General features: G+C 44.6%; 1 long non-coding RNA gene across 2 annotated transcripts in view; it reads right to left on the bottom strand.

The window, feature by feature from the left end:
• Window positions 1–33: 33 nt before the first annotated feature.
• Window positions 34–25,923, bottom strand: part of LOC142657203 (uncharacterized) — a 113,400-nt gene continuing 87,510 nt past the window's right edge. For both annotated transcript variants that reach the window (XR_012849844.1, XR_012849843.1), the window contains exon 3: window positions 34–205. This is a non-coding gene — a long non-coding RNA (uncharacterized LOC142657203). The remainder of the gene's footprint in view (window positions 206–25,923) is intronic.

Below are 25,923 nucleotides of genomic sequence, written 5' to 3'. Positions count from 1 at the left end.
ATTAAACAATTTTGAAACTTAAGCACACTACCATTACCACACTACCAGCCAGCACGGTGGCTCAGTGGTTAGCACTCGGGTCCTGTAAATCCTACCAAGGACAACACCTGCATGGAGTTTCTTCTCCCCGTTTCTGTATGGGTTTCGTCCGGGTTGTCCGGTTCCTCCCACACTCCAAAAATAGACTGATAAGTTAATTGGCTTCCTATGAAATTGGCAAAAAAAGGGAAATTGGATTAGGAGTTCCATTAAGGACAGGAACTGATACAAATCATGGCAAGCTTTGTACAGCTCTGTAGAATATGTTGGAGCCAGAAATAAATACATTAAACAACACTATTACTTTTGAAAACCTAGCATTAGTGTTCTATATAAAGTTTACAATATTACTTTATATTATTCGTATTACACTTCATGTAAGTTAGTTTTACCATTTTTAAATAAGTCAAAAAGGACAGAAAAAAAAGTGATGACCGTAATATTTTGCTAGTTTAGATGTTTCTAAAGAAAATATATTTGTTCTCCATTGTGCCTGCAGGACTTGGCAATCTAAACGCTCTATTTGGTATGTGGATTAACTGAACACTAATAGATTTTAACGCATTGGTTCTGAATCATAAATTCTACAAACATTTAGCTGAGTCAATTGAATTACAGTAATAATGAGCAGTGACACTAATATAATGGCTGAATTCTATGTTGTCACGCAGGATCACTCTTCACTATTGTATATTCCTAGTTTTGACGAAAATGCTAAATAAAAGCAAATTGTAAGTTGATTTTACCATGTCTATATGTGCTTATTGACACAGTCAGCTATGCTATATTCTAATAAAGACACTATCTGTGATACTGTCATGTATAAAAGCAACTACAGCCACATTAGTTATTGTCCTCTTAGGACTTATGCACACGACCGTGCATTTGCACCCACAATTTATCCGCATTTTTGTGGATAAATTGCAGACCCTTTCTTTTCTATGGCCCCATGCACACGCCCGTGATTTAAACGGATCAGTGCGGGGGCTGCAAATCCGGACTGCAGAAACTCAGGACATGTTATTTTACAGTGCGGATTTGCGGATTCAATAGTGGTGAATTGTTGTGAATCTGTGAGTCCTGATGAAACAAGGAAGAACAACAAAGATTTTTTGCGGTCTGATGGACCACAACGGACCCGTTGTTTTTGCAGACCGCAAAACCAATTGGGTCGTGTGCCTGAGGACTAAGGCATTTAATACCCGTTTAAGTGATTGGAGAAACAGCAGACAAAAGAAAAGCCCAACAACCCAAAAAGCAGTCATAACAAATAAATGGTATGAGCGACAATTACTTTAGTATACACACACACACACATATATATATATATATATATATATATATATATATATATATATATAGTCAACAAATTAATAACTGGATCTCCAAGTGAAAAAAATCAAGTGATGAACTTTATTCCATAAACGACGTTTCGGCAGATGCAACTGCCTTTCTCAAGCTTTTGATTTTCTTTGTTGTATATATATATATATATGCATATATATATATATATATATATACATATATATGGATAGATAGATAGACAGACAGACAGACAGACACACAGACAGATTATGTAAAAATGATCAGTTAACAACATTATTACATATACTGTATATTCAGAGATGCTCTCAGCGCTTCATACCAATAGCAATTGTGCAGTCTGATATTGGTAAAGTGAAAGATTAAAAACAGTTCAATAAAGGGTTTTTTTCACGGTTCTTTGATGATATGCATGAGGTTAATAGATAGAACACTCATATTATTGCATTGGTGCTGGCTATCGTAAGTTTTATTTTCTGGGAGGGAGGTCCTAAGGGCACATTCAGACGTGGCGGAATTGCTGTTGAATTCCGCTGCGGACAGTCCGCAGTGGAATTCTGCAGCAGTCATTTTTTACATTTGTTTCTATACATTTTTAGGAGACTTAGTTCAGATATTGCAGAAAATAACTGTGCGGAAATTAGGCTGCGGTGCAGAATTTTCCCTTCGCAGCATGCCCATGACGTTTCGGTTAAGAAGCGGAATTTCACTGCAGATTTCAGCCTTTGCAATACAAAAACTGAAATCTGTGGCAGGTCCACTGTGATATCTGCAACGTCTGAATTACCTGTTAAATAGGCAAATGTTGGTGCAGATTCCCGCGAATCTGCAGCAACATTTTCAGCGTAAAAATTCCACCACGTCTTAACCTGGCCTATCAGTTTGGGGCTCTAGCGCCCATGGGGTTGTTGGGAACTAGAATATATATTTTTTTAAATGTTATAGTATAATAGGCAGCAATAGAAAAATAGTTTTTCCTTTGTAGCTTTTCGCTCACGTGTGGTTGATTTAACAAATCACATTCACCCCAAAATGTAAACCTTTAATCCTTACATGTATAGCAATACTGAAATTAATATTATATCCAGCATGTGGATGCTCAAGTAACAAAGTAGTTATTTTTTATTATATTTTAAGCTGATTCAGGGTCATGGGGAAGGGATGATTTGCTCTTAGCTTGTACTTCCCCATGAATGGAAAAGAAGCAAAGGTAGCAACTAGTAGCAGATTGTCATAGGATAACTCTTGTCGGTAATATTTATCCAGGGAAATGCATTTCTCTGCTGCAACCTTCACTGAGTACAGTATATCCGGCGCAGTTAAGAATGATCTGCCATCAAACTTTGGATTTCATATCTTCTCGGTCCAGGTACATGAAGGTAGGATGTTAATTTACAGAGGATGGCTAGGAAGATATCAAAACAAATATCATTTAAAATAGAATTTGGAACATATTGAAATGTACCCATGTAACCAAATAAAAAGACAACTGGATTTAACATCGTATGACATAGGGAATTTCAGCTTTTAAGCGTATTCAGTGACTCAAAGATAATAATGTTTTGTTCACATATCAGCTATTTATTATAGGTTATAACGGGGTTAAACTTTGCTTAGATTGCTTTCCTGTGCTTGCAGGTACTAGCTTGCTTATGCATTATATTGTATGTAATAAGGTTAAAGGGGTTGTCCGAGATTAGATAAACATGGCTGCTTTCTTCCAAAAACAGTCCCATACCCGTACACAGGTTATATGTGGTATTGCAGCATAACTCTATTCAATGGCGCTAAACTGCTATACTAGACACACGCCATAAACAAGTGTGGCGTTGTCACTAGAAGAAAGCAACTATTTTTTTCTAATTCTGTCCAACCCATTAAAGCTCATCATAACCACCAACTTGTGGCAGTTAATGATTTCCCGTGGACACATTATAATATCAGGGAATATATGTTGGTCACCTTAAGGGGGGATTCACACGAGCGTGATTTTCGTGCGTGCAGGCCGCGTATTTTTCGCGCGCCACGCACAGCCCTACAGAAGTCAATGGGGCAGTTCAAACAGTGCGTGATTTGTGCGCAGCGTTTGTTCGCTGCGTACAAAACGCGACAGGTTCAATATCTCCGCGTATTTCGCGCATCACGCACCCATTGAAGTCAATGGGTGCGTGAAAACCACGCAGGTCGCACGGAAGCACTTCCGTGCGAACCGACTGAAACAGCGCACCAGCTGTCAAAAGGATGAATGTAACCAGAAAAGCACCACGTGCTTTTCTGTTTCCAAACATCCAAATGGAGTGTCTTTGAGATGAGCGAACCCGGACAATCGAACCGAACTTCACCGGGTTCGGCCGAACTCGTTTTGGCCGAACCCGGCAAAAAAATTTCCAGTACGCGACGTCAGGAGATAGTCACTGTCCAGGGTGCTGAAAGAGTTAAACTGTTTCAGCACCATGGACAGTGACTACCGATCCCAATAAACATGAACCTGTAAAAAAAAACGAAGTTCTGACTTACCGATAACTCCCGGCTTCTTCCTCCAGTCTGACCTCCCAGGATGACAATTCAGTCCAAGTGACAGCTCCAGCCAATCACAGGCCAAGCACAGGCTGCAGCGGTCACATGGACTGCCGTGACATCCAGGGAGGTGGGGCCCAATGTCAAGAGAGGCGCGTCACCAAGGATGCGTCACCAAGGCAACGGCCGGGAAGTTCTCGGTAAGTACGAACTTTTTCTTTTTTTTTAACAGGTTGCTGTATATTGTGTTCGGCATTCACTGTCGAGGGTGCTGAAAGAGTTACTGCCGATCAGTTAGCTCTTTCAGCACCTTGGACAGTGACGGGCGTCGACTAGCCTCATCTCTATGATGGCGGCTGCGCGAAAATCACGCAGCCGCGCATCATACACGGAGGACACACGCAGCTGTCAAATGTTTTTTGCGCGCGCAAAACGCCGCGTTGTTTGCGCGCGCAAAAACGCAACGTTCGTCTGAATCTTCCCTAAAGAACATAACTATATATCCTATGTTGATTGGTCCACATACCCCTATGCCATTGTTTTACAAGCATACATGTATAAATATTGTTCTCGAAGCCATATTTGGCAGAGTTCAATCAAAGAACCCAGTGTCGTCAGCAATGGCATAGGGACCTAGTGTGGCGGGTCACCACAGAGGTATACAGACTCTTCACCACGTGCTGGCAATTCCATTGAAGAGCTCTACCACTGTTTGTGTGTGTTGATGCCTCGCAGGAAGCGACGTACCATTTGTTTGCCTTGAGTAAGCATCTTTTACCATTGTAATTGCTTGTGTGTCCTTTAACTCCTTCAATCCTTGTAGCCTGTTACGTTACAAACAGAATATAAAAAAATTATGAAATATATGTAATGATTGAGATTAGAACAGTTGTTAAATTAGATGCTTTTATATTCCAAAGTATTGGTGAAAAACAGAGCTGTAATGACTTTGTGTGCCACCAAAATCACCACTTTTCTTGCCACTTTACAAACTGGCAATAGGTGTGGAAAGTCGTAAATTATAGCGCAATGATAGCGTGCTCCATAATTTGCGACTTTTCTATTTTATAAAAGTGACTTAAAGCTTTTCATAAATTCACCCACAAGTGATCGCCCGTACTAATTGAGGCAGTGGCACGGCCCTTATCCTATACACATCGCTCGTTGAGCACTGTATATACAAATATCAATAAGGCCTTGTTCGTACTGCGCTAAAAAAAAAAAAAGTTGACGTGTAAACGTGTCAAAAACGCTAGTGTCTTTGTAAAGAGCTTTTTAAAATACAGGCTTTTTTACGTGTTCTAGTTAAATTTTTTGACGCTTTTTTTGCACGTTTGTGGCGTGCAATTAGGACTCCTATTGACTATGGGAATTAGGCGCATTTTCGGTGTGTTTTTGGCGCGTCTTATGCGCCAAGACTTTACGTGATGCTTCTTTTTTTACACGACGCGTTATTTTAAACACTCGCATGTCAAAAAAAAGCTTAAAGCATTTGTTTTTTATGTGTTTTTTGGTGCATAAAACGCATCAAAAAAGCGTCAAATACACGCCGTGTGAACAAGGCCTAAGGCAGAAATGGTAAAAATAGTTATAATCTGTGGCTGCACGATCCTCCGTTCAGAGACTATTTTACATCACCCTGTTTTACAGCGCTGCAGAATAAAGCCCCTTAACTGCCTCAATAAAAACACATATGAACGGTTGTTAAGGGTTAAATTAATATAGTGACGTTAGCTATGTCACACTAATGCAGGTCCATACAGGTTAAAATGCAATAATAGCTACTTATTTCTTATTTGGCTTTATGACAGTCAGGTAGCTTATTTTCTGGCTGACCTTGCACTGGAATGGTTTGTGCCGCCACATACTGTAATACATCACCTATATTAGACAGCAAAAGGCAAACAGCTGTCTACATCACAGAACCTGCTTAAAACAGAGGTCACACAAGCTTTCTTTTTCTTTTAAGACATCTAGTAGCTATAGTCCCATTTCGGTTAGCAGAAATAATTCTGTGACACTGCCCTGTCCCAGCGAGCATTACTTTTTGATAGTTTCTTATGTCAGTGTGTGAAAGGTTCGGAGCAATACAATACACTAAGTGCCAGAACAAGTTATATTCTCCAATTTAGACACTTTACAGTTTCCTCGCTGTCAGCAAAATGTCACTCAAGCTGGAGCAGTCAAAATGCCTTTAACAGTAGGTTTGAATGCCTCTATTTTAAAGAAACCATACTTGGAAACTATAGATTGCTATAAGTGGCACATCTATTTCTTCTGTTAGTGCTGCTACTTGCATACATGGTGCTTCCTCTTGGATTTGTGATTTTTTTTTTAAACATTTTTCTATAACTTTACTGTTGAGCCTTTATTTAGACTAAATATTGTAATGTACTTTATTGTACAGGTTTGTGCACATAAATTGTGACAATGTATAGAAAATGTTAAAAGCGTCTCCTAACTTTGAGGGTAAGAAAACACACCGCATAAACACTGCGGATTTTCTGCAACGTATTCATTGCAGAAAATCCGCAGCGTATTACACTAAAGACAGTGTGGGTAAGATTTCAACAAATATCGTCCCCACGCAGCGGAAAAAAATGCACAGAAATTGAAAGGCGGGGAGGTTTCCTCAACCGCAGCATGTCAATTAATGCTGCGGAATCGCAGCTCTTCTGTTGCGGGTTTTCCCATTGAATTCAATGGGGTGCTTAAACCTGCAACAAAGTGGTGTGTTGCAACATTTGCGGCGGAATCACAGTGATTCGGCCACAAAAATCGCAAGTAAGAATTAAAAAAAAAAAAACAGGCTTACCCAGAGTTCCCTGCTTTTTCTCCAGTATGGCCTCCTGGGTTGACGTTTCAGCCCCTGTGACCGCTGCAGCCAATCACAGGCTGCAGCAATCACATGGCCTGCAACGTCATCCCAGGAGGCCGAACTACGCGCAGAGAAGAGGGAGGGGGTAAGTATGAATTTTTTTTTTTCAGGCGCTGCTTTACGCGGAAAAATGCACTACAATGTGCCATTCCCTGAGATGTTCACGGCGGATACGCTGCGCAGCTTTATGCAGAGTATCCGCCCTGAACACGCTGTGTGTGTTCGTACCCTTAAAGTTATACTAATTGCAGGAGACAAATGACAGATAAACTAATTAATATTTTTAACTAGTTGCCCAAGCATGATGAGTATGCTCACCATGAGCGAAATAATTTTGCTGCATCGGGAGGAGCATACTCGTCCTGCTAATCGTGCGGGCACAGCCAATGTGCCCATGTGATTAGGAGCGAGGCAACGGCTGCGATACACAGCCGTAGACCTGCTGTAAGCACATAGATCAGAGCAACCTCTGATCTCCGTCATAACCCCTTTAAATACTGCGACCAAAGCTGATTAAAGCATTCAAAGTGAAAGAGTGAGGGAAGATCCCCTTTTGATCGCATCACAGGGAATCACTGTGACACGATCGAGGCCCATACCTTGTTGCAGACAGCCAAAGGATGACAGGGCTATATGACCGTATTTCCTGATGTTAGGTATGACCTAACATCTGCTTCTGTAGTATCAGTATATAGGCTGGTGTGCTGGCATATAGATATATTTGAGTACATTAAAGTAAAAAAATGAAGATCAACATTTATCATCCCACTTTGGGATTAAAAAAAAAACTGTTTTTTTCTGCATTTTGACAAAATGATATAGATTAGACTCCAGTGCATATGTATCAAAAAACGGTGCTTATGTAAAGTACAACTCGTCTTCCAAAAAAAAATAATAAGCGCCTCATACAGCTACATTGAACAAATAAATACAAGTTATGGAAATGGAAAAATAAAAAAAAATTGTCCCGATCCTTAATTGGTTAATATTGGTATGGACATTGACCACTAGTCAGTTCCAAGCACTGCCATGTTCTTTGTGGTGTGTCTCCAAAAACAAAAAAAATGAGAACCCCACTCAAAAGCAGGGCCGGCGTTAGGGGGCGCAATCTGGGCAATTGCCCAGGGACCCATCCTCTTAGGGCCCCCTTCCTCGAAGCTGCTACGGGGCCCGCGCAGCCTGGCCCATAAAAATTTGGGCCGGGCGGCACGTGCACCCTCATTGACGGTGGCGTCGCTAGCACCGCAGGGGGCCCCAATGCTAGCGATAGCAACATTCACTTGTATCTGCGTTCTCAGGATGCAGATACAAATGAATATTATAGGATGCAGGCCATGTTAAGGCTACAGCTTATAAGGCGCTGGGAAGAATCCCTGCGCATGCCGGCATGATGTTGTCACTGCATCACGCTGGTCTGCGCATCGCTGGCTGTCTGGCAAAATATACAGCGGGGGATTGCTGTGGAGCACTATATACAAGGGGGTGCTGTGTAGCAATATATACAAGGGGGGCCCTGTGGAGCACTATATACAAGGGGGGCACTGTGTGGCACTATATACAAGGGTTCCGATGTGTAGCACTATATATAAAGACGGGGGCGCTGTGTGGCACTATATACAAGGGAGGCGCTGTGTAGCATAATATACAATGGGGGCGCTGTGTAGCACTCTATACAAGGGGGGTGTTTTGTAGCACTATATACAAGGGGGGCTGTGTAGCACTATATACAATGGGGGTCGCTGTGTAGCACTATATACAAGGGGCAGGCACTGTGTAGCACTATATACAAGGGGAGGGATGTGTAGCACTATAAACAAGGGGGCACTGTGTAGCACTATATATAAGGGAGGGCTCTGTGTAGCACTATATACAATTGGCGGCGCTGTGTACCACTATATAAAAAGACGGGGGCCTGTGTGTACTATATACAAGGGAGCGCTGTGTAGAATTATATACAAGCGGGGGCGCTGTGTGGCACTACATACAAGGGGAGGGTGGGCTGTGTAGCACTATATACAAGGGGGGGTGCTGTGTAGCACTATATACAAGGGGGGGTGCTGTGTAGCACTATATACAAGGGGGCGCTTTGTAGTACTATATACAAGGAGAGGGAGGGCTGTGTAGCACTATATACAAGGGGGGGCGCTGTGTAGCGCAATATAAAAATGGGCCGCTGTGTAACACTACATACAAGGGGGCACTGTGTAGCTCTATATACAAGGGGGGCTGTACACCACTATATACAAGGAGGGGGGCTGTGTGGCACTATATACAAGAGGGGCTGGGTAGCACTATCTACTAAGGGGGACTGTGTGGCACTATCTACTAAGGGGGGGATTGTGTGGCAATATATATAAGGGGGGACTGTGGCGCTATCTATAGTGGTGACTGTGTGTGGCATTATCTGCAGGGGGGCTGTGTGTGGCGCTCTTAACTGGGGGCTGTGTGTGGCACTCTGTACAGGGGCTGTGTGTGGCACCGTCTACAGGGGGGAATGTGTATGCCGCTATCTACAGGGGGCTGTGTGTGGAGCTACCTACAAGTGGCTGTGTGTGGCGCTATCTACAGGGGCCACAAAGGGGACACGGTTACAGATGTGGCTCTTTTATTGTGTCAAGCACTGAGGGATTACGAGTTTGTTAGAGGATGGGGTATAGGTGTGGAGGGTGCTTGAAAAGCGAGAAACCAACATGTCTGTGTGTCAAATTCTGCAAAGTCGAGTCGTGGCTGGAATAAGTCATCACAGTGGTCTGGGCCGGATGGAGAAAAAAGGGAAAGTGAACGACTCTAAGAGAGATCATCACCTGTCAGTCACTAGATATAAATGTGCTGTAATCACTTATATCGTCTGCAGAGCTCCTGTGTATAACTGGCATCTACCACTATATGGTCACTACATGGTGGTAATATTGGTCTTTGTATAGTGGTTTTTATTAAGCAACAGTATGGGGGTATTGTTCAGTCACTATATGGTTATGGTGTGGAGGTATTATTCAGTAACAGTATGGGGGTATTATTCAGTAACAGTATGGGGGTATTATTCAGTCACTATGTGGTTATGGTGTGGAGGTATTATTCAGTAACAGTATGGGGGTATTATTCAGTAACAATATGGGGGAATTATTCAGTCACTATGTGGATATGGTGTGGCGGTATTATTTAGTAACAGTATGGGGTATTAGTCAGTCACTATGTGGTTATGGTGTGGCAGTATTATTCAGTAACAGTATGGGGTATTATTCAGTTACTATGCGGTAATGATGTGGTGGTATTATTCAGTAACAGTATGGGGGTAATATTCAGTCACTATGTGGTTATAGTGTGGCAGCATTATTCAGTCACATCACTATGTGATTATGGTGTGGTGGTATTATTCAGTAACAGTATGTGGTATTATTCAGTCACTATGTGGTTATGGTGTGGAGATATTATTCAGTAACAGAATGAGGGTATTAGTCAGTAACTGTATGGGGGTATTATTCAGTCACTATGTGATTATGATCTGGTGGTATTATTTAGTATCAGTATGGGGGTATTATTCAGTCACTGTGTGGTTGCGGTGGGGCGATATTATTCAGTAAGAGTATAGGGGTACTTTTCAGTCACTATGTGGTTATGGTGTGGTGGTATTATCCATAACAGTATGGGGGTATTATTCAGTCACTATGTGATTATGGTGTGGTGGTATTATTTGGATCTTATATGGTGTTATTATTGGTAATATTGGTCTTCTAATGGTGAGTTGTGGTCAGTAACAGTATGGGGGTATTATTTAATCTTGTATAGCGATATGATTTAATAGCAGTATAAGTATATAGATCATTTTTTGGTTGTGAGAGGGGGGACATACGGTTTCCGTTTTTTTCGGTCACAGCTCCGTTCTGACGGGAAGCTCCAATGGAACATCAGAAAAGAGCCCTGATGCAGATGTGAACGAAGCCTAACCAGGGAATAAACTCCTATTGGAGACTGTGTGTTTTAAAGCTGGGTTCACACACCCTATTTACGGACGTAATTCATGCGTTTTAGCCTCGAATTACGTCCGAAAATAAGGCTCCAAAGCGTCGGCAAACATCAGCCCATTCATTAGAATGGGGTTACGATGTTCTGTGCCGACACGTAAAAAAGACACCCGCGTCAAAGAAGTGCCTGTCACTTCTTGAGACGTAAATGGAGCCATTTTCCATTGACTCCATGGTAAAAACAGCTCCAATTACGTCCGTAATGGACGCAGCGAAAAGCGCCTGCAACATGCCATTACGTCTAAGCTAAAAAAATAACTCAAAAGTGAAAGTCCCTTAGCTGGACAGAAAAAAGCTAATTAAGTTAGTTAACTAGAAAAGTCACAAAAGTATAAAAATATTTAAAAAAACTATCACATTTTTTCTAACAAAATGAAAATAGTAAAGCATACAAAACATATACAGAGTCTTTTAAAAATAAGTAAACATCCATATAAAATGAAAACGGTTTGGCAGGTGGTGATCCAATTTAGTCAAAATCTGTGAGGGTGGGCTAAACTTGTTAGGCTATGTCTCCAACAGCCATCTTAAATGCTGCCATCTTGAATTCAACTTCCGTTTTTTAAATGGCACGATAAGGGTGTGACACATCAAACTGGTAGACAATTTCAACAGAAAAACATTTCCTCATTTCTTACAACAAGATGGCGACCCGCTTTATCACAGTCGCATTCTCAGAGAATATCTTGATGTGCAGTTTCCCTAAAAGTGGATTGGCTGTTGGGGTCCAATCGAGTGGCCACCACATTCTCCTGATTTAACCCCTTTGAATTTTTACCTTTGGGGTCATGTTGATTACGCTGTGAAGATGCAGAATGTTATTCATTCTAGACAGAAGACAGAATTTTCTGGTTTTAAATAAAATCACTGTTTTAACATGAGAACGAATAAAGTTACATTAAGATGAAGCACACCAATGTTTTTATGGTTTCTCTACCAGTTTAATATGTTACACTCCTAACTTTCCTATTTGAAAAACAGAAGTCAAATCCAGGATGGTGACATTCTAGGTGGCTGCCATGTTGAAGACATGGCCTAACAGGTTTTCTCCTTTACCCACAGCTTGTAACCTTATACCTCAGTGAGCTTATGGTTAGTCTTGCCTCTAGGAAACTGAAAAAGCAGTTTAGTCAGAGAGAGTGAACAGATATGTGTCTTTCTTTACCTTTCCTCTTATCTTAACATATCCTGAGATGTGTGGAGCAAGATGATGTCACAGCTTTGAAAAAAAACATGATTTTGCGATACCCTGTCACGAAATGTCTATGGTTCATGTGTCAATGTGTGACCGCCCAGTGGTTGTGATGTGAGTTGCAGCCTGTCAAAACTGATATTGTAATGAATTTGCTTCATGAGGAATTGGAGTCCTTAAACAAATTTAAGCAAAGGTTGGACTTCTGTAAGTGGAGAAAGAGGCATTTTTCTCTAATAGGATATATTACGAAATTTCATATATTCGCTTGTACTATTCTGACTCAACCCTAAAAATAAAACCACTATAAATGCAGGAATACTTGGAAACATAAAACAAAAATTTTTTTCAGTCCTACAGGTTTTAAACTGACTTAATGCAGTATAAGGCTGGGTTCACACAACCTATTTTCAGACGTAAACGAGGCGTATTATGCCTCGTTTTACGTCTGAAAATACGGCTACAATACGTCGGCAAACATCTGCCCATTCATTTGAATGGGTTTGCTGACATACTGTGCCGACGACCTGTCAAACGACGACGCGTAAATTGACTGCCTCGGCAAAGAAGTGCAGGACACTTCTTTGCACCGTAATTTGAGCCGTTCTTCATTTAAGTCAATGAAGAGCAGCTCAAGATTACGGGCGTCAAAGACACCTCGCATAATGCGAGGAGGAGCTTTTACGTCTGAAACGACGCAGCTGTTTTCTCCTGAAAACAGTCTGTCTTTTCAGACGTAAAAGACAGTTCTCGTGTGCACATACCCTTACATGTTAAAATATCCTAAAGACTTCATTCCCACTAATGTTTATAACAATATACAAATACTTTCTGATACAGTACTCTTGTGAATCTAGCAGTGTGCGCTAGCGGAGAGATGCCGGAAGGTCCTTTTTAATTACATTACTAGTGTGACAAGAATTGCTAGGTCTCCCAAAAATTATGTGTCTAAAGGTAGATCCTGCCATGTTATCTAGACACATACAGTCTATCAAGATTAAGATCTATCAAGTCCAACCTATAATCCTACAGTGTGAAAAATCTAGGCAAAAATCCCATGAGTTGCCAATTGCTTCATGTTAGGGGGGGGGGGGGATTCCTTCCCAACTCCAAATATGACAATCAGAATAAATCTCTGGACCATATACTCATCTCCAGTAATCTAACACATATGACTTGTGATATTATATATTTTGAGGAAGGCATCTAGGCCACACTTGAACTTCTTCACTGAATAAACTTTCACAGAATCCTGTGTCAGGGAGCGCTATAGTCTCACTGTTCTTACAGTAAATAAACTCTTTGAAGATGTAGAAGCCTTCTTTCCTCTAGATCAGCGGTCTCAAACACGAGGCCTACGGGCTGCATGCGGCCCCTTAGGCTGTCATCTGTGGCCCGTGGGGCACCCTAGCTCCCTCGGGAGAGGAGAGAGCAGGCCGAATGAGGAATGCGCCGGTGCTCCTTCATGACGTAGTGAAGGAGTGCAGTCCATTGGTGGTAAGTGAGCAATAGCTACACAGCCCCCTGTACATAGTGCAACCCCCTGTATATATTGGCCCACACCCCCTTGTAGATAGTGCTACATTGCCCCCGGGCCATACCTCTCAACCGTCCCAGATTCAGCGGGCAGTCCCGGATTCTGGGTGGGATACGTCCCACTATCAACTGTATCTGCGTCCTCAGGACGCAGATACATTTGAACCCAATGCTGAAGCAAGGAACCATGGCTGCTAACAGAGCCTGCATCGTGCGCTATGTAAATATTTTTACTTTGCTGTATGGATTTTATCAATTCTAGTTATTACTGTGTTCTGAATGATTTTAAATCAGTTTTTTCATAATATCTGTTAGACCACTTACATATTTCCAGTCCCCGACAGTGATCCCCTTGTTTTTAGAATGTAACTTCGCTTTTGTGTGTATATATATTTTCTATCCAGTCTACACGTTTTATTGCTGTTAAAACTTGTTTACATATGTATTGTTCTCTGCATTTGCATTTTTCCTCAACTACTATATGTTAAATGACTTACAGGAATGTTGTTTACATTTATTACGTCACAGCAGGCTGCCTGTTTCAAACTGTTTTTGGCAGTTTTTTCGTCACAGTGTGTTTTCTGATTGCACTGCTAATTATTATTTAAGTAGTCTGTTATTTCTCTCATTTGTATTTGACCTGATGAAGATGCCGGTCCGGCGTAGAAACGCGTAGTCCGTTTTATGTTTGTTCTAATAAATGTAGTCTTGTTTTGAACTACTGGATTCTCCTCTATTGGATGGTTGGAAGCTCCATTTTTTTGCATATATATATATATATATATATATATACCCAGCGGTTCCCCTATTCAGGTGGCCAGTTCTTCTAACACAGCTGCAGCTTCATCCTTTACATCTGTACCATTGTTGTGCTTGTTGCAGCACAACTCCAATAGGTAAGCAGTTATCAATTCATATTGTCTTGCTCTACCTTTACCAAATGTGACCTGCACCCAGTGGCAGATTAAGTAGACCATAGGCCCTGGGCTGTTACCCATAGTTGGGCCCCCCTTCTCCACCGCCGCCCTGTAACTATTGTTAACACTTCCTTTTTGTTCAGACATTAACAAATGGGTGTTACTACTCCCCTTGTCAAAAGGCTGTATCCCCACATACTGACAGTCTCCAACCATCGCTGACAGTATCACACCGTGTAGGGACACATTCTCCTGACAAGGGGAATAGTAACACTTATTTGTCTATCAGTCTTGGAGTGCACAAAGACTTTGTGAAATACAAGGATTTCCTATAATAAACATGTCAGTAGAGATGACAGATTGTCTATAAATCTAGTGACTCACAGGTGACGACGTAGTTTCTTTCCTCTTCTCCATCCAGTCCAGACTTCATGACGACTTTTCCCGGCCATGACCCATTTCTGCAGAATTTGCCACTCAGATGTTTTTGGCTCCTCACTTTTCCAACATTTCCACACCTATAAACAAAGATAATATTATCATGGTGCCACACACTGTGCCCCTAAATATAATAGCACCAAACACTGCGCCCCTGAATAAAATAGTACAAACACTGTGCCCCTAAATATTATAGCACCATAGACTGCGCCCCTGAATATAATTGTGTCAAACACTGTAGATAGCACCACACACAGCCCCCTGTAAATAGCGCAACACAGTCCTCCCCCTCTGTAAATAGCGTCACAAAGCCCTCCCCCTCTTGCATATAGTGCTACACAGCAATCCCCCTTAGATATAGTGATACACAGCACTCCCTTCTATATAGTGCTATACAACAATCCCCCCTTGTATATTGTGCTACACAGCGTCTCCCCCCTTGGACCTGCAGCTCTTGTAATTGCTCAGTATAATGTCCCCCGTAGCTGCCCCCACAGTATATTGCCACCCATAGCTGCCCCCACAGTATAATGCCCTTCATAGATGCCTCTACACAGTATAATGCCTCCATAGCTGCGACACAGTATAATGCCCCCATAGCTGCGACACAGTATAATGCCCCATAGCTGTGACACAGTATAATGCCCCATAGATGTGACACAGTATAATGACCCATAGCTGCAACACAGTATAATGCCCCCATAGCTGCGACACAGTATAATGCCCCATAGATGTGACACAGTATAATGCCCCATAGCTGCGACACAGGATATTGCCCCCATAGCTGCAACACAGTATAATGCCCCATAGCTGCAACACAGTATAATGCCCCATAGATGTGACACAGTATAATGCCCCATAGATGTGACACAGTATTATGCCCCATAGATGTGACACAGTATAATGCCTCTATAGCTGCTACACAGTATAATGCCCCCATAGCTGCGACACAGTATAATGCCCCATAGATGTGACACAGTATAATACCTCCATAGCTGCGACACAGTATAATGCCCCCATAGCTGCGGACGCAGATTCATTTGGAAGTGGGCAGCGCGGCATCGTTTTTTCAGATTGTGTGCGGCGATGGGCACCCTGGCAGCCTCGGGCCCCGGGCGGCCGCCCGAAACGGCCATATTATAATCCGCCATTGCCTGCACCATGTTGGCGCCGTGTGTTTTTTAACTCTCTCTCCAGGAGTATCTACAGAGGTCACTGTGGCAATATCTACAGAGGGCACTGTGGAAATATATACAGAGAGCAGTGTGGTATTATCTACAGAGGGCAGTGTGGCATTATCTACAGAGGTCACTGTGGTAATATCTACGGAGGGCAGTGTGGATATATCTTCAGAGGGCACTGTAGCACTATCTACAGAGAGCAGTGTGGCAGTAAATACAGAGGGCACTGTGGCATTATCTACAAAGGGCACCGTGGCATTATCTATAGGGGGCACTATGGCATTATCTATAGAGGGCCCTGTGGCATTATCTAGTAGGGATGTGGCATTATCTACAGATACCAGTGTGGCAGTATCTACAGAGGGCAGTGTGGCTAAATCTACAGAGGGCACTATGGCATTATCTACAGAGGGCATTGTGGCACTATCTAAGAAGAGGCTGCCCAATCTTGACATTCTCGTGTCTGCCAAACGCTACCAACTGAGCAGCCAGACTGCATTTAGGAACACTTAATCTGGAAAACTGAATTGTTAAAATAAGCACGTGGAATAAACTCGCAAATTTCCGGTATGTTTAAACCTAATGGTATTATTATAGTAATGTAGTATTATTATGTCACGGGCACAGGGTATGTGGACCCACTAGGCCGCTCCAGCGTAGCGGGGAGGCAGCTGACCAGGTCACAGTCTATGCGGAAGTAAATGGCAGACAGTAATGCTTGGGTACCTGAAATAGTCCGGGCGGTGGCTGTGGCTTCAGCATGGATGGAGGCAGGTGCGGCAAGTGGCGCCAGACGTGGCGGGCAGTATCCGATGAAGCGGTAGACACTTGACGTGGCAGATGACACTTGGCGTGGCAGAAGACACTTGGCGTGGCAGATGACACTAGACGTGGCAGAAGACACTTGACGTGGCAGATGGCACTTGACGTGGCATATGGCACTTGACGTGGCAGATGACACTTGACGTGGCATATGGCACTTGACGTGGCAGATGACACTTGATGTGGCAGATGGCACTTGGCGTGGCAGAAGACACTTGACGTGGCAGATGGCACTTGACGTGGCAGATGACACTTGACGTGGCGGAAGACACTTGAACGCTGGTAGGCACAGGAACAATACGGAATACAGGAACGGTAACAGGGCATGGGTAACAGCTGGAACGGGAGACACTAAGGGACCATTTGCGAGACAGACTGGGAAAGACTAACAACGCTCAGGCAAGGATTAGAAGGCCAGGGGCCTTCTTATAGACCAGGAAATCGTGGCAGTTGATAGTGATGACAATTTCCTAATTGCGCGCGCTGGCCCTTTAAGGCCGGGCGCGAGCGTGCGCGCACACCCTACGGGACCCAGCCGAACGGAGCGGAAGTGAGCGCTGGCATCTCCTAGGAGGGAGACGGAGGCCAGCGCTCACAGATCCATGGCTGCGGGCGGCGGGAGGTGAGTAAACCCGACGGCCCGCGGCCATGGGCGCTACAGTATCCCCCCTCTTATGCCCCCTCTTCTTGGGGCCAGAGTGAGAGAGGAACTTTTTAATAAGAGTAGGGGCGCTGAGGTTCTCTTCTGGCTCCCAGGACCTCTCCTCAGGACCAAACCCTCTCCAGTCCACCAAATAGAAAGTCCTTCCTCCTACCCTCTTGCGGTCCAGGATCTCCTTTACCTCGAATACATCAGAAGGACCGCTGGGAGCAACTGTGGAACTAGAAGTCTTGCTGTAGCGGTTCAGGACCACTGGTTTCAGGAGGGACACATGGAAGGAGTTAGGGATCCTGTGGGTAGGGGGCAGCCGCAGCTTATAGGAGACAGGGTTAATTTGTTGCAGGATCTCGAAAGGACCAAGGAACCTGGGAGCAAACTTGTATGAAGGCACCCTCAAGCGAATTTTCCGAGAGGACAGCCAGACCTTAGTCCCAGGAAGATACTGAGGCGGCTCTCTTCTCTTGGTATCTGCCTTTCGCTTCATGCGATCTACCACCAGCAAAATAGAGGACCGGGTCTGTTGCCAGATTTGCAGGAAGTCCCCATATGCAGAGTCAGCAGCGGGTACCTGAGATGAAGTTGATACAGGAAGAGAAACTCTGGGATGTTGACTGTACACGATGTGAAACGGAGTGGAAGTGGTGGACTCACTTGTGTGGTTGTTGTAAGAAAACTCGGCCCATGGAAGAAGCTGTACCCAGTTATCGTGCTGTGAAGAGATGAAGTGGCGGAGATAATTTTCCATGATCTGGTTGATCCTCTCAACTTGCCCATTGGACTGGGGGTGATAAGCAGAGGAAAAGTCCAAACTCACATCCAGGAGTTTACAGAGGGCTCTCCAGAACTTAGAGGTAAACTGAACCCCCCGGTCGGACACAATGTGAACAGGCAAGCCATGCAAGCGAAAGATGTGCTGAATGAAGAGACTCGCCAGTCGAGGAGCAGAGGGTAGGCTGGTCAGCGGGATAAAATGTGCCATCTTAGAGAACCGGTCCACTACCACCCAGATGGTGTTGCATCCTGCTGAGAGAGGAAGGTCTGTGACGAAGTCCATGGCGATGTGCTGCCAGGGGGCACTGGGTACAGGCAGGGGTTGAAGCAGGCCGGCAGGCTTGGAGTGAGTCACTTTATTAGAGGCACAGACCGTGCAAGCAGAGACAAAGTCCAGGACATCCTTAGGTAGCGTGGGCCACAAGAAGTGACGAGCGATCAGGTCTTGGGTTTTACGGACACCGGTGTGCCCAGCTAGTTTAGAACTGTGTCCCCAGCCGAGAATTCTTTTTCTGTCTGCCAACCGAACAAAAGTTCTCCCTGGAGGGATATTTCTAAGCTGCAGAGGATTGGCGGTGACAACGCAGGATGGGTCTATGATCGTCTGAAGGGACTCCACCGTGTCTTCCGTTTCAAATGATCTGGACAGGGCATAGGCCATCACATTCTTGTCAGCGGGACGGTAGTGGAGCAGAAATTGGAAACGGGTGAAGAACAGTGACCACCTGGCTTGACGAGGATTCAGTCTTTGAGCGGACTGAAGGAAAGTAAGATTCTTGTGGTCGGTGAAGATCAGGATGGGGTGAGCAGCGCCCTCCAGAAGATGTCTCCACTCCTCCAGGGCCAATTTGATAGCCAGTAGCTCCCGATCTCCAATGGAGTAATTGCGCTCAGCAGAGGAAAACAGTCTTGAGTAGTAGCCACATACAACTGCCTTTCCTTTGGAGCTCCTCTGGAACAGAAGTGCGCCTGCACCAACAGAGGAAGCGTCCACTTCCAGTGAGAACTGCCGAGATACGTCAGGGTGATGGAGGATCGAAGCTGGAGTGAAGGCTTTCTTGAGCCTAATGAATGCGGACTCTGCCTCTGGAGTCCATACCTTGGCGTTCACACCCTTCTTGGTAAGGGTAGAGATGGGGGCCGTCAGAGAAGAAAAGTTCGGAATAAACTGCCGGTAGAAATTGGCGAAACCCAGGAACCGCTGTATGGCCCTTAGGCCTTGAGGACGTGGCCATTCCAGGACAGACTTTAACTTCTCAGGGTCCATCTTAAGGCCTTGATCCGAGGTGACATAGCCCAGGAAGGGCAAAGACCTCTTTTCAAAGGTGCATTTCTCTAACTTGGCATACAAGCGATTCTCTCTTAGTCGCAGAAGAACTTGACGAACATGCCTCCGATGGGTCATCAGATCTGGGGAGAATATTAGAATATCATCGAGATAAACTACAACACACATATAGAGGAGATCTCAGAAGATATCATTAATGAACTCCTGAAATACTGCGGGAGCGTTACACAGCCCGAAGGGCATCACTAGGTATTCGTAGTGCCCATCGCGGGTGTTAAATGCCGTCTTCCATTCGTCACCCCGGTGAATCCAGATTAGATTATAGGCCCCCCGCAGATCTAGCTTGGAAAATTTTTTGGCTCCTCGTATGCGATCAAACAGCTCGGAAATGAGTGGCAACGGGTATTTGTTCTTGACCGTGATCTGATTGATACCACGGTAGTCAAATCAGGGTCGGAGAGATCATCTCTCTTTTTAACGAAGAAGAAGCCTGCCCCGGCCGGGGTGGAAGATTTTCGAATAAAACCCCTCTTCAAGTTCTCCTTGATATAGGCTGACATTGATAAAGTCTCTGGCAAGGAGAGAGGATATACTCGTCCACGAGGAAGAGAAGCATTGGGAACCAGTTCAATGGGACAGTCATAATTCCGATGTGGAGGCAACGTCTCAGCCTCTCGTTTGCAAAAGACATCCGCAAAACTGGCATACTGAGAAGGTAGATCGGAGAGTGACTGAGGCAGAGGGGGCACAACAGGACGGACTTGTGACAGGCAATGGCTATGGCATCTGGAACGCCATTGAAGAACTTCTCCAGAACTCCAGTTGAGTGTCGGGGCGTGTAGACGGAGCCATGGCAGACCCAGCAGGATAGGATTGATAGCCTTGGGTAGTACCAGGAAGGTGATCTGTTCTGAGTGAAGAGCTCCGACCCGTAGTGTCAACGGCTCTGTGATGAGCATGATCGGGTCAGGCAACGGTAGACCATTCACAGAGGCAACTGCCAGGGGTCTCTCCAGACGTACTGTTGGTAGTTGAAACCGATCCACTAGATCATTGTGGATAAAATTAGCAGCTGCTCCACAGTCAAGATAGGCGGAGGAAGGATGTGATGTCTGTCCGGTGACGATGGCCACAGGTATCGATAATTTGGAAGAGGTTTTAACGTTTGGAGACGTTCCACCTAGAGTTGCCTCTCCGACCAACCCTTGGTACTGGAGTTTCCCGGTTTCTGTGGGCATTGGTGCACAAAATGACCCTTGAGGCCACAATACATACAAAGTCCAGAGGAGCGTCTGCCCTGCTTCTCCTGTTCAGATAACCGGACTCTGTCTAGCTGCATGGGTTCCTCAGGTAGCGCACTAGGAGTGAACAATAGTGGTCTCTGGACAGAGGGTGCTGGTCTGTGGGCCCGGCTCTCCTGACGAACCTCTTGAGAGCGCTCCCGGATTCTCATATCAACCCGGGTGGCTAACAGGATGAGGGCATCCAAGGTAGAAGGAAGGTCGCGGGCCGCCAGTTCGCCCTTGATGTGAGAGGACAGTCCCTGCCAGAAGGTCGCCACCAGTGCCTCATTGTTCCATGCCAGCTTGGCTGCTAGGGTACGGAAGGAGATCGCATACTCCCCTACTGTGGAGCCTTCTTGCTTGAGGGTCAACAGAGTGGCTGCGGCAGAGGATGTTCGACCCGGCTCCTCGAACATGGCACGAAAGGACTGCAGGAACAAGGCTAGGTCAGAGGATACAGGTCCTTGTTGCTCCAAGATTGTGTTCGCCCATGCGAGGGCCTTGCCAGCGAGGAGGGAGATAATAAATGCCACTTTGGCCTCCTCGGAGGGGAATAGATGAGGCCGTAGCCTAAAATGCACCGTGCATTGATTGAGAAATCCTCTACATGCTCTGGGATCACCGTCGTAGCGAGGAGGAAGAGGCAGAGGAACTGAGGATCCGGAACAAACAGGGGGAGCAACAGGCAGTGGCATGGCAACCACTTCAGGAGGAAGAACCGGGGGTGGAACAGCGAGTAGATCCAGGCGGACCAGGATAGAATTCACCGCCTCAAGGAGTTGATCCTGATGTGTGCGTAGGTCATGCATCTCTGTCTGAATCTTCTGTACTGGGGTCTTGGGCTGGCCAGCGGGTTCCATGGCCTGAGCGTACTGTCACGGGCACAGGGTATGTGGACCCACTAGGCCGCTCCGCCGTAGCGGGGAGGCAGCTGACCAGGTCACAGTCTATGCGGAAGTAAATGGCAGACAGTAATGCTTGGTTACCTGAAATAGTCCGGGCGGTGGCTGTGGCTTCAGCACGGATGGAGGCAGGTGTTGCAAGTGGCGCCAGACGTGGCGGGCAGTATCCGATGAAGCGGTAGACACAGAACGTGTCAGATGACACTTGGCGTGGCAGAAGACACTTGACGTGGCAGATGACACTAGACGTGGCAGATGACACTAGATGTGGCAGAGGACACTTGACGTGGCAGATGGCACTTGACGTGGCAGATGACACTTGATGTGGCAGATGGCACTTGGCGTGGCAGAAGACACTTGATGTGGCAGATGGCACTTGGCGTGGCAGATGGCACTTGACGTGGCAGATGACACTTGTCGTGGCGGAAGACACTTGAACGCTGGTAGGCACAGGAACAATACGGAATACAGGAACGGTAATAGGGCACGGGTAACAACTGGAACGGGAGACACTAAGGGACCATTTGCGAGACAGACTGGGAAAGACTAACAACGCTCAGGCAAGGATTAGAAGGCCAGGGGCCTTCTTATAGACCAGGAAATCGTGGCAGTTGATAGTGATGACGATTTCCTAATTGCGCGCGCTGGCCCTTTAAGACCGGGCGCGAGCGTGCGCGCGCACCCTACGGGACCCAGCCGAACGGAGCGGAAGTAAGCGCTGGCATCTCCTAGGAGGGAGACGGAGGCCAGCGCTCACAGATCCATGGCTGCGAGCGTCGGGCGCTACATATTATAGTAATGTAGTATTGTTATAGTTATATAGTATTGTTATAGTAATGTAGTAGTATTATATTAATGTAGTATTGTTATAGTAATGTAGTATTATTATAGTAATGTAGTATTATAGTAATGTAGTGTTATTATAGTAATGTAGTATTGTTATAGTTATATAGTATTGTTATAGTAATGTAGTATTATTATATTAATGTAGTATTGTCATAGTAATGTAGTATTGTTATAGTAATGTAGTTACTGGGCCCTACCGTGTAGCGGAAAGGCAGCTGGCCAACCAGGTACAATACAATGTTTACAGTCCAGAAAGGGTACCTGTGGCAATGTAGATAGTAGCGGTGATTCAGGCTTAAGATGAGGCTCTGGCAGCAGGCAGACACCTGGTGGGTGTAACACATTAGATACAGCGGAAGACACAACTCAACTTCAACTCTAGACGGCACAGAGGCACGGTAGCACATGATACAGGGTACAGGCAGCAGGAACGGGTAACACTTGGAACTGGAAAACACCAGGAGACCATTTTCAAGATAAACTAAGGTAACACAACAATGCTCAGGCAATGATCAAGAGGGCAGAGCCCTTTTTATAGTCCAGCAGCATTCTGGGCTGATTGCAGATTCACTGCAAACTGGACGCGTACTGGCCCTTTAAGGCCATGCATGCGCAGGCGCGCGCGCCCTGCGGGAGACAGTCACTGAACCAGGAAGTGAGTGCCGGTGTCTCTCAGGAGCGAGATGCCGCCAAGAACTCACACGTCCATGGCCGCGGCTGTCAGAGGGTAAATCAGAATGACAGTCCGCGGCCATAGATGTTACAGTAGTATTATTATTATTATTATTATAGTAATGTAGTATTATTATAGTAATGTAGTATTATTATAGTAATGTACTCTAGTATAGTTATAGTAATGTAGTGTTATTATAGTAATGTAGTATTGTTATAGTAATGTAGTATTATAGTAATGTAGTATTGTTATAGTAGTGTAGTATTATTATAGTAATGTAGTATTATTATAGTAATGTAATATTATTATAGTAGTTCAAATAACTAATTGATTAACAATAATTTTGTATTGTATCAAAGTAATGCTGCCCGTCAAATGCAAATTGTTTCTATGTGCGGCCCATTTACCCGGCTGAGATTGAGACCCCTGCTCTAGATGGGGTAGTTGTTCCCTTGTCATGGTTACAGGCCTAAGTATAGAAAGATCAGTTGCCCCTATTCAGTAATAGCACCCCTTAGTGCCCCCTACTCAGTGAAAGTGCCCCCTACTCAGTAATGATGCCCACTTAGTGGCCCCCACTCAGTAATAGTACCCCCAACAAATAAAAAAATTAATACTCATCTAGTCCTGTTCTCACGGTCGAACAGAGCTGCCCAGTCTCAAACTTTCTCAATAAACTTTGCATAAATCAATAGTAGAAGCGAATATTTGAGATTTTGTAAGATATCTTACTAATAAAAAAATCCCTTTTTCTTCACTTATGCTCCTTCCCCCCCCCCTCCCTCCTAACAGTTAATTTACCCTTAATTTACTTCTAAATCTGTCTCCTCAAAATGAGAAGGAATATTGGCTCACTGAAGGATCAGGATATAACTTATAACTGCCCATATATCTGCGATGAATAAGAACACAGACCGTGTTCGAAACGCGTAGGCTTTCGACTTATGCCATTATTAGACCACCTTGTTACTGCGTTCTCCTTTTTTTTTACGATTTGTTTTTCTACGTCAATAAAAGTGGGAACATTGATTCCCTTTTATCTACTAACTACACTCGATCATACCCTCTTTCCTGCCCATATAAGTCTTTGGAGAGGGAAGGGAGGGAGAAGGAGCAAAGCAAGAGAGAGAGACAGAAACACACACAGAGATACTGCTCCAGCTTCCCTTTTTTGTGTTATATATATATGTATGTATATATATATATATAGCTATATACACCAGCAAAGAGAAGCAGCAGCACTCTGGTTCCAAACAGAAGTTATCCAGTAATAGACGGGTGCCAGCTGATAGTCCTGATCAAAAGACCATATAGATATCCCAAAAGTAAATCCAGCAGCACTCCGATGTTCAAAAGTGAAAAAAGTGGTTTATTATGCCAGGATGGCAGGTACAATGCAACGTTTCCGTCCCACCTTGGGACCTTTTTCAAGCTTGAAAAAGGTCCCAAGGTGGGACGGAAACGTTGCATTGTACCTGCCATGCTGGCATAATAAACCACTTTTTCACTTTTGAACATCGGAGTGCTGCTGGATTTACTTTTGGGATATATAGCTATATAGATAGATATCTCACCCCAGCGCTGGATTCACAGCTACACTGCTCATTTCTACTGAATCATGTCCTCCATGTTGCTGCTGTTTGCATATATGTGAAAGATAGAAAAAAGAAGATCATGATGTTCTCTTCTCTCTGTTTACATTGTAAATAAGACATAAAGGTAGTTAGATATCAACTGAAAATTAGAGCTAGAGCCCGCTAGGCGAAAACTGCTAAAACAAATACAAAATATAAGTCATATAATGGCTACAAATAGTATTCCTCATGTACACAGATATGACAGCTTATTCTGAAAAGTCACCTGAAAAGTCAAACTATGAGACGCCAAGACAGGCCTGCGCAATGTAGTAACTTAATTGAGTATGCCTGCGCAAATTCAACGGTAGTTTCATACGCTGCAGTCCTAATGTCACCTGTAGCCTACATGAAAGATACAATTCAAAGTAAACCAATCCAAAAATTGGATGTCCGGGCTAGCGACGCCACTGTCTCATGCAGCATTTAAGGCTTTGTTAACATCACATTCTGGCTTTTGGTGTATACATCTAACAAGCTCATAAACTACTATTAGGGCATGACCACACATGGCGGAATTCCTCCGCAACTGTCCGCATCGATGCCGCACAGAATCTGCGTTGCAGATTCTGCAGCGGATCTGCACAAAATGTGCAGTACATTGATGCGGACTAGCTGCTGCAGACTGCGGGAAAAGTGCTTCCCTTCTCCCTATCAGTGCAGGATAGAGAGAAGGGACAGCACTTTCCCTAGTGAAAGGAAACGATTTTCATACTTACCGGCCGTTGTCTTGGTGACGCGTCCCTCTTTCGGCATCCAGCCCGACCTCCCTGGATGACGCGCCAGTCCATGTGACCGCTGCAGCCTGTGCTTTGCCTGTGATTGGCTGCAGCCGTCACTTACACTGAAACGTCATCCTGGGAGGCCGGACTGGAGACAGACGAAGGGAGTTCTCGGTAAGTATGAACTTATATGTTTTTTTACAGATACATGTATATTGGGATCGGTAGTCACTGTCCCGGGTGCAGAAACAGTTACTGCCGATCGCTTAACTCTTTCA

This window comes from Rhinoderma darwinii, chromosome 7, assembly GCF_050947455.1.
Source record: "Rhinoderma darwinii isolate aRhiDar2 chromosome 7, aRhiDar2.hap1, whole genome shotgun sequence".
Lineage (NCBI taxonomy): Eukaryota > Metazoa > Chordata > Amphibia > Anura > Rhinodermatidae > Rhinoderma > Rhinoderma darwinii.
This window is presented reverse-complemented; position numbering and strand designations above follow the sequence as displayed.